Raw genomic sequence first — 12,266 nt, forward strand, 5'->3', positions numbered from 1 at the left:
AGTTGAACTTCTTTCCACAAAACCCTGGTTCATTTAGTGACAAACAAAAATGACATTTTAAGCAATTAAACCCGTAACCAAGGATTTTAGAAGGGAGGAATAGTTAAAAAATTCCATTATAGAAGTCCTGTGGTGATGACTTGAGTTATGTGTACTATAAAAATGTTTTATGTCAGACGTTTTAAAGGGCCATTTACGCTGTGCGTTGTATTCAATGCATTTTTTTCAGAAAATTTAAATTTAAAAATAAAATAAGTTTAAGATGAAGATGAAATGCTCAAATTCTCGTTTAAAAAAGTGAAAATTTGTTGATCAGTGTTATTTAATGAATCAGCCAGTTTGTGTTTTTCGTGAAAAATCAACTTTTTGTACAAGGTCGAACTTAATTAGCTTATAGTTATCGGTAAAAAAATGAAATAGAAATAACAATTCAACAAAAACTATAGTGTGATCTAACAATTTTTCGTCCAGTTTAAAATTTTATCAGAATCTAGTTTTAAATTGCAACATTCCAACTGAACTTTATTAAAGAAATATGCCGCGGGCAAGGATTGGCTCGCAAGTGGTGGTTTTGTGAGACCTTGGTTTAAAGCAGTGGTTCTCAACCGGGGTACCATTTTTAATGCCCAAGGGTGCCAAGATATATTTGATAATCTTTAGGAATCTGATTTTTACTTAACTTTTACAACTTTTGGTATAGGATTAAGTGGCATAAATCCAATTATAACTTCCTACGTCGTGTACAGTTAATTGATGTGTCTGGTTCCAGTTCCGTTAATTGTGACATTCTAGTGATTTACCTTCGGAAAAATCTTGTAATGGTGCCGCAATCTATTAATTATTTCAGGGGGGTGCCGCTGGCCATCAAAGTTTGAGAACCGCTGGTTTAAGGCCTCAAAACCCTATGTATGTTATGTAAGTTGGCTGTTTTTCAACCATGCAATGTCAGTTTACAATCCTATCCAATTGCATTAGCGCAGGTATAAATAATAATAATATCGAATCCGAATCCTATAATATCGAATCCGAACCGATACTTGGGTGGAATCGATCCGATACTAAATTAGTGTAAAAATATTAGCGAATTTTTTTTTTACAGATAGGTAAATTTAATTTAAAAAATACTAGGTTAACCACTGTAGGTAACTAAACCCATGTAGTCTAATAACCTGGAAAAAACACTATTAAACTTTTACATTTCAATAATTTTCTTATTTAGTCATTTGGCATCCTATTGCATCGCAATACTTTTATCTAAAGTATTGGTTATCGTAATAAAGTGTCAAGTACCGGTCATCCCTATTGTAAATCATTTTGTTTTTAGTTTTAAAAGGTATCGATACTGTACAAACTACACAAAAACGGCTCCGGTGTTAAAAAAATGTTTACTGCTGTTTTTCTGTTAAATGACTGTTACCTGTGCACGTCAAAGTAGGCACAGTCCACTCGTTGCTTGCGGCAGTACAACTGGTTGTATCAGTAACAATTGCGTGCCCAGCATTACAAGTCACAGTTACTGTAGCAGCGTCTGCGAAACCTCCATTAGCAGGAAGAGCATTTGGTGAAAGTGTTCCTTGGACCACATCAGGCAGATCAGTACATGCAGCTGTAACACAATAATTTTGTTTACACAGGGCCTGAACCCATAATAAAGTAGTAGAAGCCTTAAATGACAAGGAAAGCTGCTATGATAAAATGCTTTGAGCTAATAAATACAACTTTTTGTAAGCAACGGTTTATACTTACGAACACAAGTAGGAACAGCAGCCGACCAGTTGTCGGATTCTGCTCCGTTGCATGTCAATGTAGCTGTTCCTGATATCATATATCCGGCGTTGCAGGTGAAGGTATGCTGTCCGTCGTAAGCTGTAGTTCCAGAGGTTCCGCCTCCGTTGCTTATTGTTGTGGCACCACAGGTTATAGCTAAACAAACGCATTTTATAGAACAATAAAAAAGATAATTTTACATAAAACGTAACTTTGCATATTGCCGTTTGATTTGCTTTTAATTTTTTTGTAATGCCAATGTAAAAATATTACACAAAAGAAAAGATTGAATTCCAACAGAAAAAAAATGCAAAGCACTAAATACAGACGACTCAGCCAACTTGATCAACTCTGTTTAAATGTCGCAATGTTTTCGAGGAGCAAATGTTTTGCTTTTATAATATAAATAAGTATTAAATATATATACTATAATACGAGAAAACAATTAAACGCGTACGAATCAAAACATATCATAACTTTTTCAGCCACCAAGTATAAAAAAAAAAATACACATAACGGTGGTTACGGATAACTCAATTCGTTGAATTACCAATGCAAGTAAGTGATAGTGGATCCCAAGTGTCTGTCGTGGTACAAAGTGAAGAAGAAGGCGAACCAGCGTCAACTTTAAACCCGGTGTTGCATATGATTGCCACTGTGCCGGTGTAGCCGCCAGAAGGGATAGGTGTAGGGAAAGTTCCTTGGGTGAGGGTCGTCGGTGCAGCGGCGCAAGTGGCGGCTGGTAATAAATAGAACAGTATATTTAAAATAATCGAAATGGCTTTTTTTTTCTTGTTTAGCGAAAAAAACACCAACATTGCAAGTTTCTGCAAGGCCTCTGCATACAAAAATATTTTGCGATTTTGATTGAAAGAAAGTCAAGTAACATCAGTTGTAAAAAAGTCATATTGAAACAACTTCAGTCCATGTCAAGTTAATTGCAAAATAACTTAAGTCTAAGTCAAGTCAATTGTTAAATAACTTATGTCCAAGTCAAGTCAATTACAAATTAACTTACGTCAAAGTCAAGTCACTTGCAAAATAACTCAAGTCCCAAGTCAAGTCAAGTCATTTGCAAAACATATTGCGTTTCGGCAGCAGATACCAGCTGACCTCATCAGAATTTATAATTAAAACGAGAATACACTAGCCACCTTATTTACTGAAAAAATGTAAAAATAAAAAGACTATAGATTGTCGATAAAGTTAGAGGTCCCTGAAGTGTACGGTATGTTGGAAATAAATTGCAAGGCCAACCAGAATATAAATTGTTAAGATCAGTCACAAAATTGTAGAAAAATACTTAGTTGTTTTAAGACTACGTTATGTGCATCATTCTGCAACAAGAAACAAAACAAGTAACTTGAATAAAATAAATTACGATTTATCGCAATTACCGTTTTAAGAATTGTGTTTTTTTAGTGACCCTTTCCCCAACGTTACAGCTAAAAGAAGAAACATAACTGACAGCGATTTGGAATTCAAACGCACTAGTTGAAATTACTACTTAATGGACTTGCTCTTTCTGCAAACCTTTGCTGAAGCCATACAACGTTCTTCACAACGAAATATCTTTTATTCTACAACATTTTAGTATTTATTTTTTAATACTCCGCCAGTAAATTTACAAAAATCAGTATGTTTTGAATTGTAATATGTGTGCTTAATAAACTAACTTAGCTACTTTTGCTTATTTTGTTATACCTTCGCATGTCAGAGTTGTTGGTGTCCATTCGTTGGTTGCAGCAGCACAAGTTGATGTATCAGTAGTTATGACATACCCAGCATTGCAAGTCACTGTGACTGTATTGGTGTCTGCAAATCCTCCAGCAGGGACAGTGGATGGTGAAAGTGTTCCTTGGACCACACCAGGCAGGGCAGTACATGCAGCTGTTAGGAATATCACTATAATTAGTTTTTTGTATTTTAGTCAAGAAGCAAGATTAAAGCACAGCAAAACGAACAAAAGCGCGACGTATATAGCCAAAGGTTTAAGGTGCATTGGGGTTAAATCCGCTTAACTTCAACGCTAGGACAGTGCTCCCCAACCAAGTAGTAGCAACTAGGTTTGTCCGATAATATCGGATCGAAGCTGATACCCGATTCCAAGTGGTCATCGGTATTCGGTACTTGTCCGATACTAGCCTGGTATCGCGGCCGATCCGATACCAAATTACCATAGCAATTTAAACCGTGTTGTTAGATGCAATTCAATGCTAAATTTTGATGACATTTTAATCTGTACGAAAATGCTCCCAACATTTTTCATTGTCACAATGCAATAAAATAATTGGTAAAGGCTATTAAAATTACCAACTAGAAAAATTGCCATTTGTTTTACAACGTTCCCTGCCCCGGTAATTGTTGTGTTATTTTCAAGTGGCGTTAAACGAAGATTCATTGTCGGCCTCTCGCGAGAGTTTCTGTGCAGGCCGACGTATACCATTGAAATTGCTGTGCTTTTAAATTTGTAACTTGGCAATTTTAAAATTATATCTGACCTGAAACGCAGTTAAATTGATTAACGCAGCGATTTTTATCATGAAAAGTAAATTTCTTAGATAATTAATAGTAGGCTAACTGTTATAGTAAAGCTTAGTAATTGCGTCGCCGCGAAAAAAGGTTGAGAAACACTGCCTTAGGCATAAATAACTGGGCAACAAAAATTATAGTTACATCTTAACAAGTGTCGTAAATTTTTTCCATATGTTTGCGTTATTGAAGTTAATTTATTCCAATCCTAAACCAAATGTAGTCAGAACTTGTTAATCGAATTTCCAGAAATTAGGGATGTCCGGTATTTTTTGGTTCGAAGCCTTGCAAGGTAAAAGTTATTCAACTCGCGCAGCGCACGCTTAACCAAGCGTTAATCTAATACCCTGGAAAAAGTGCCACTAAACCTTTCATTAATTTCCTTGTTTAGGTAAAGCAGCATTTCTTAGCTGGTGTGCAACAAAATGTTTAAAAATAAAAAATATTAATTATTTTTTTTTAAATAGCGACTGTAAGTGGATTCAAGCAACAAGACCAAAATTAGAATAACATCAACGTCGGCATAAAACAGAGTTCGGAATAAGAACAAAATACGACCAATCAGGGCTGATGAGTCAGGTAAAAAAAACGAGTCCGACTCCGGCCAAAAAAATGAAACCGAGTTCCGAGTCCGACTCCGGCCAAATGTGCAATTTCGTCGAGTCCCGAGTCCGGCCCGGACTCTACAGCCTGTATTCCACCAATTTATGTAACTAAAATAACGTGGATATTCAGCAATCCACCTATGGGGATCAATTCATCCACTCACTATAATGGTTGGAAAATATTCACCATACGCAATTCCACCTTTACAATTTCCAGTTGGCGGCCATATCAGTTTTAAAATATTGTAGTGCGCATGTCGGACTCGGGTAGTTTTACGTTGTCTTACTCGATCCCCGAGTCCGACTCAACAGCCCTTCGAATAATACATAATAGTCGTAATAACGTAAAACGAAATAATATCTACATTTTGCAATTTAGAAGTGGCTAGAACCAGGCCTTTACAACATTTTACCTCACCCCAAGCCCCAACCCTCAGTACATATAATTAACCCAAACCCAAATTCTAATTCTACCCATTTCTCGTGCGTAACTCCATAGAATGGCTAAAAATCCGACACCATTCAAGCTAGGGCGCCGAACGTCGGCGCCAAAACGGCCGATGCCAGACCCATGAACCCCGATCGTCCAATACCCTGTCTCTACAGTTTTGGGCGTTATTTTGTCCATTTAGGTTTTATTCTGATAAATTTAGGACTTATACCGAGTTCTATGATGTTGCTCGTTGGTCTTATTGTGTGTTTCCATCCAGCTCGAACTAACATACTGTGTGTTTTCATAATTAACAACAGTAAAGGATAATTTTAATCCAATAATAAAGGCTTATTTTTAAATCTTTCTTTTTCGGCATATATCATAGATCATACCGTATTTGAAGCAAGGCTGCGGAGTCAGATCTCGGGACTCGATTATGACCACGTAAAACTACACGAGTCCCGAGTCCGACATGTAAATGCGCAGTACAAAATTATAAAACTCATATGGCCCCAACTGTAGATGGTAAAGACGGAATAATATATGGTGGAAATTTTTAAATTATCTATTGTGAGTGGACGAATTATATGATACCCCTCTAAGAGGATTGCTAAAAATCCACAAAAAAATGTATTTACGTAACTGAGTGAAATAAAGGTTGTTAGGTGGCAGCCGGACTCGAAACTTAAAAACGAAATCGCACATTTGGCCGGAGTAGGACTCGGGCTATTTGTAACCGACTCCGCAGCCCTGCTGCTTAATAAATAAAACAATTAAGAGGCATATGTAATAAAAACTTGCTAGCAATAACAAAATATGTTTTGAAAAGTTTACAAGTGCGCCATTGGGTAAAAGGGCGAAGAAACGCTGGGGTAGAGTAATGACGTCATTTGGTATTAGATCGCATATAGATACTTTTTTTAAAATATCGGGCAACAGTAAAGAAATAAAATGTCCAGTATTATTTAAAAACTTTAATGTTTTGAAAAACTTCACAAAAAAACGGCCGTAAGTGTTTAAAGATGACGATGCTATGTATTATGTATTGCTTTAAACAAGTGGCATATTTTTACCAGTGCAAGTCAGTGCTGTTGGTGACCATTCGTTGCTTGCAGCAGTACAGGTCGCTGTATCAGTAACAATAGAGAACCCAGTATCGCAAGTGACTGTGACTGAAGCACCGTTTACAAAACCTCCAGCGGCTGGTACAGCATTGGGTGAAAGTGTTCCAGCAGTAACAGTAGGTAGAGCCGTGCATGCCTCTGTGGTGAAATACGATTGTTTAATAAGAAATTTAAGTCTCAAGCCAATTATAAAATAGAAGCGCAAAAATGTAGATCAAGCTACTATCAGCGTTTCAGAAACGAATTTGGTCGCTACATAGTTTCTAACAATTTTCTTTTAACATTTATGACTTCAATATAACTGATTTCCTTAATAGGTTCTCCGAAGGTACATAAAAAATATTGCGATTTTTTTAAACGGTCGCAATCAAAAGTAAAGTTTTTTTTGTAAGCAACGGTTTATACTTACGAACACAAGTAGGAACAGCATCAGACCAGTTGTCGGATTCTGCTCCGTTGCATGTCAAGTCCGCTGTTCCAGATATAATATATCCACTGTTGCATGTGAAGGTATGTTGTACGTTGTAAGATGTAACTGCAGTTGTTCCGACTCCGTTGGTGATTGAGGTGGCCGCGCATTCGATTGCTGAATATTCGCAATGTATTTCGTTAAAGGTGTGAATGATTTCAAAATTTTACTGAACACATTGATTCCATAAAGAACTCCGTATATTATATGACATTGTTGCGTGGAAAGGTTATAGCACTATTGTAAGCTCAGATGTTTTTAAATTACACAAGGGAGTTTGTTTTTGAGGTAAAGTTTATCAAATTATTCAATAAGTGAACCTTGCAGTACCTTTTACACTTTCGATAATTCAATGTTTGTTATAATACAAGCTTAACAAGCATAACATAAATGTGGTTTAGCATTCATGTATAATATTAACGAATGAAAATGACATTGCGAGTGCTTCATCAATTAAAAATGATAAAAATCCTAATAAGTGTCGTAAATTTTTAACTTTTTTCCATATGTTTACGTTATTAAAGTTAATTTATTCCAATCCTAAACCAAATGTAGTCAGAACTTGTTAATCGAATTTCCAGAAATTAGGGATGTCCGGTATTTTTTGGTTCGAAGCCTTGCAAGGTAAAAGTTATTCAACTCGCGCAGCGCACGCTTAACCAAGCGTTAATCTAATACCCTGGAAAAAGTTCCACTAAACCTTTCATTAATTTCCTTGTTTAGGTAAAGCAGCATTTCCTAGCTGGTGTGCAACAAAATGTTAAAAAATAAAAAATATTAATTATTTTTTTTAAATAGCGACTGTAAGTGGATTCAAGCAATAAGACCAAAATTAGAATAACATCAACGTCGGCATAAAACAGAGTTCGGAATAAGAACAAAATACGACCAATCAGGGCTGATGAGTCAGGTAAAAAAAACGAGTCCGACTCCGGCCAAAAAAATGAAACCGAGTTCCGAGTCCGACTCCGGCCAAATGTGCAATTTCGTCGAGTCCCGAGTCCGGCCCGGACTCTACAGCCTGTATTCCACCAATTTATGTAACTAAAATAACGTGGATATTCAGCAATCCACCTATGGGGATCAATTCATCCACTCACTATAATGGTTGGAAAATATTCACCATACGCAATTCCACCTTTACAATTTCCAGTTGGCGGCCATATCAGTTTTAAAATATTGTAGTGCGCATGTCGGACTCGGGTAGTTTTACGTTGTCTTACTCGATCCCCGAGTCCGACTCAACAGCCCTTCGAATAATACATAATAGTCGTAATAACGTAAAACGAAATAATATCTACATTTTGCAATTTAGAAGTGGCTAGAACCAGGCCTTTACAACATTTTACCTCACCCCAAGCCCCAACCCTCAGTACATATAATTAACCCAAACCCAAATTCTAATTCTACCCATTTCTCGTGCGTAACTCCATAGAATGGCTAAAAATCCGACACCATTCAAGCTAGGGCGCCGAACGTCGGCGCCAAAACGGCCGATACCAGACCCATGAACCCCGATCGTCCAATACCCTGTCTCTACAGTTTTGGGCGTTATTTTGTCCATTTAGGTTTTATTCTGATAAATTTAGGACTTATACCGAGTTCTATGATGTTGCTCGTTGGTCTTATTGTGTGTTTCCATCCAGCTCGAACTAACATACTGTGTGTTTTCATAATTAACAACAGTAAAGGATAATTTTAATCCAATAATAAAGGCTTATTTTTAAATCTTTCTTTTTCGGCATATATCATAGATCATACCGTATTTGAAGCAAGGCTGCGGAGTCAGATCTCGGGACTCGATTATGACCACGTAAAACTACACGAGTCCCGAGTCCGACATGTAAATGCGCAGTACAAAATTATAAAACTCATATGGCCCCAACTGTAGATGGTAAAGACGGAATAATATATGGTGGAAATTTTTAAATTATCTATTGTGAGTGGACGAATTATATGATACCCCTCTAAGAGGATTGCTAAAAATCCACAAAAAAATGTATTTACGTAACTGAGCGAAATAAAGGTTGTTAGGTGGCAGCCGGACTCGAAACTTAAAAACGAAATCGCACATTTGGCCGGAGTAGGACTCGGGCTATTTGTAACCGACTCCGCAGCCCTGCTGCTTAATAAATAAAACAATTAAGAGGCATATGTAATAAAAACTTGCTAGCAATAACAAAATATGTTTTGAAAAGTTTACAAGTGCGCCATTGGGTAAAAGGGCGAAGAAACGCTGGGGTAGAGTAATGACGTCATTTGGTATTAGATCGCATATAGATACTTTTTTTAAAATATCGGGCAACAGTAAAGAAATAAAATGTCCAGTATTATTTAAAAACTTTAATGTTTTGAAAAACTTCACAAAAAAACGGCCGTAAGTGTTTAAAGATGACGATGCTATGTATTATGTATTGCTTTAAACAAGTGGCATATTTTTACCAGTGCAAGTCAGTGCTGTTGGTGACCATTCGTTGCTTGCAGCAGTACAGGTCGCTGTATCAGTAACAATAGAGAACCCAGTATCGCAAGTGACTGTGACTGAAGCACCGTTTACAAAACCTCCAGCGGCTGGTACAGCATTGGGTGAAAGTGTTCCAGCAGTAACAGTAGGTAGAGCCGTGCATGCCTCTGTGGTGAAATACGATTGTTTAATAAGAAATTTAAGTCTCAAGCCAATTACAAAATAGAAGCGCAAAAATGTAGATCAAGCTACTATCAGCGTTTCAGAAATGAATTTGGTCGCTACATAGTTTCTAACAATTTTCTTTTAACATTTATGACTTCAATATAACTGATTTCCTTAATAGGTTCTCCGAAGGTTCATAAAAAATATTGCGATTTTTTTAAACGGTCGCAATCAAAAGTAAAGTTTTTTTTGTAAGCAACGGTTTATACTTACGAACACAAGTAGGAACAGCATCAGACCAGTTGTCGGATTCTGCTCCGTTGCATGTCAAGTCCGCTGTTCCAGATATAATATATCCACTGTTGCATGTGAAGGTATGTTGTACGTTGTAAGATGTAACTGCAGTTGTTCCGACTCCGTTGGTGATTGAGGTGGCCGCGCATTCGATTGCTGAATATTCGCAATGTATTTCGTTAAAGGTGTGAATGATTTCAAAATTTTACTGAACACATTGATTCCATAAAGAGCTCCGTATATTATATGACATTGTTGCGTGGAAAGGTTATAGCAATATTGTAAGCTCAGATGTTTTTAAATTACACAAGGGAGTTTGTTTTTGAGGTAAAGTTTATCAAATTATTCAATAAGTGAACCTTGCAGTACCTTTTACACTTTCGATAATTCAATGTTTGTTATAATACAAGCTTAACAAGCATAACATAAATGTGGTTTAGCATTCATGTATAATATTAACGAATGAAAATGACATTGCGAGTGCTTCATCAATTAAAAATGATAAAAATCCTAATAAGTGTCGTAAATTTTTAACTTTTTTCCATATGTTTACGTTATTAAAGTTAATTTATTCCAATCCTAAACCAAATGTAGTCAGAACTTGTTAATCGAATTTCCAGAAATTAGGGATGTCCGGTATTTTTTGGTTCGAAGCCTTGCAAGGTAAAAGTTATTCAACTCGCGCAGCGCACGCTTAACCAAGCGTTAATCTAATACCCTGGAAAAAGTTCCACTAAACCTTTCATTAATTTCCTTGTTTAGGTAAAGCAGCATTTCCTAGCTGGTGTGCAACAAAATGTTTAAAAATAAAAAATATTAATTATTTTTTTTAAATAGCGACTGTAAGTGGATTCAAGCAATAAGACCAAAAGTTAAAATAACATCAACGTCGGCATAAAACAGAGTTCGGAATAAGAACAAAATACGACCAATCAGGGCTGATGAGTCAGGTAAAAAAAACGAGTCCGACTCCGGCCAAAAAAATGAAACCGAGTTCCGAGTCCGACTCCGGCCAAATGTGCAATTTCGTCGAGTCCCGAGTCCGGCCCGGACTCTACAGCCTGTATTCCACCAATTTATGTAACTAAAATAACGTGGATATTCAGCAATCCACCTATGGGGATCAATTCATCCACTCACTATAATGGTTGGAAAATATTCACCATACGCAATTCCACCTTTACAATTTCCAGTTGGCGGCCATATCAGTTTTAAAATATTGTAGTGCGCATGTCGGACTCGGGTAGTTTTACGTTGTCTTACTCGATCCCCGAGTCCGACTCAACAGCCCTTCGAATAATACATAATAGTCGTAATAACGTAAAACGAAATAATATCTACATTTTGCAATTTAGAAGTGGCTAGAACCAGGCCTTTACAACATTTTACCTCACCCCAAGCCCCACCCCTCAGTACATATAATTAACCCAAACCCAAATTCTAATTCTACCCATTTCTCGTGCGTAACCCCATAGAGTGGCTAAAAATCCGACACCATTCAAGCTAGGGCGCCGAACGTCGGCGCCAAAACGGCCGATGCCAGACCCATGAACCCCGATCGTCCAATACCCTGTCTCTACAGTTTTGGGCGTTATTTTGTCCATTTAGGTTTTATTTTGATAAATTTAGGACTTATACCGAGTTCTATGATGTTGCTCGTTGGTCTTATTGTGTGTTTCCATCCAGCTCGAACTAACATACTGTGTGTTTTCATAATTGACAAGAGTAAAGGATAATTTTAATCCAACAATAAAGGCTTATTTTTTTAAATCTTTGTTTTTCGGCATATATCATAGATCATACCGTATTTGAAGCAAGGCTGCGGAGTCAGATCTCGGGACTCGATTATGACCACGTAAAACTACACGAGTCCCGAGTCCGACATGTGAATGCGCAGTACAAAATTATAAAACTCATATGGCCCCAACTGTAGATGGTAAAGGCGGAATAATATATGGTCGAAATTTTTAAATTATCTATTATGAGTGGACGAATTATATGATACCCCTCTAAGAGGATTGCTAAAAATCCACAAAAAATGTATTTACGTAACTGAGTGAAATAAAGGTTGTTGGGTGGCAGCCGGACTCGAAACTAAAAAACGAAATCGCACATTTGGCCGGAGTAGGACTCGGGCTATTTGTAACCGACTCCGCAGCCCTGCTGCTTAATAAATAAAACAATTAAGAGGCATATGTCATAAAAACTTGCTAGCAATAACAAAATATGTTTTGAAAAGTTTACAAGTGCGCCATTGGGTAAAAGGGCGAAGAAACGCTGGGGTAGAGTAATGACGTCATTTGGTATTAGATCGCATATCGATACTTTTTTTTAAATATCGGGCAACAAAAAAGAAATAAAATGTCCAGTATTATTTAAAAACTTTAATGTTTTGAAAAACTTCACAAAAAAA

The sequence above is a fragment of the Ascidiella aspersa genome, chromosome 5 (assembly GCF_963924565.1).
Source record: "Ascidiella aspersa chromosome 5, kaAscAspe10.2, whole genome shotgun sequence".
Classification (NCBI taxonomy): Eukaryota; Metazoa; Chordata; class Ascidiacea; order Phlebobranchia; family Ascidiidae; genus Ascidiella; species Ascidiella aspersa.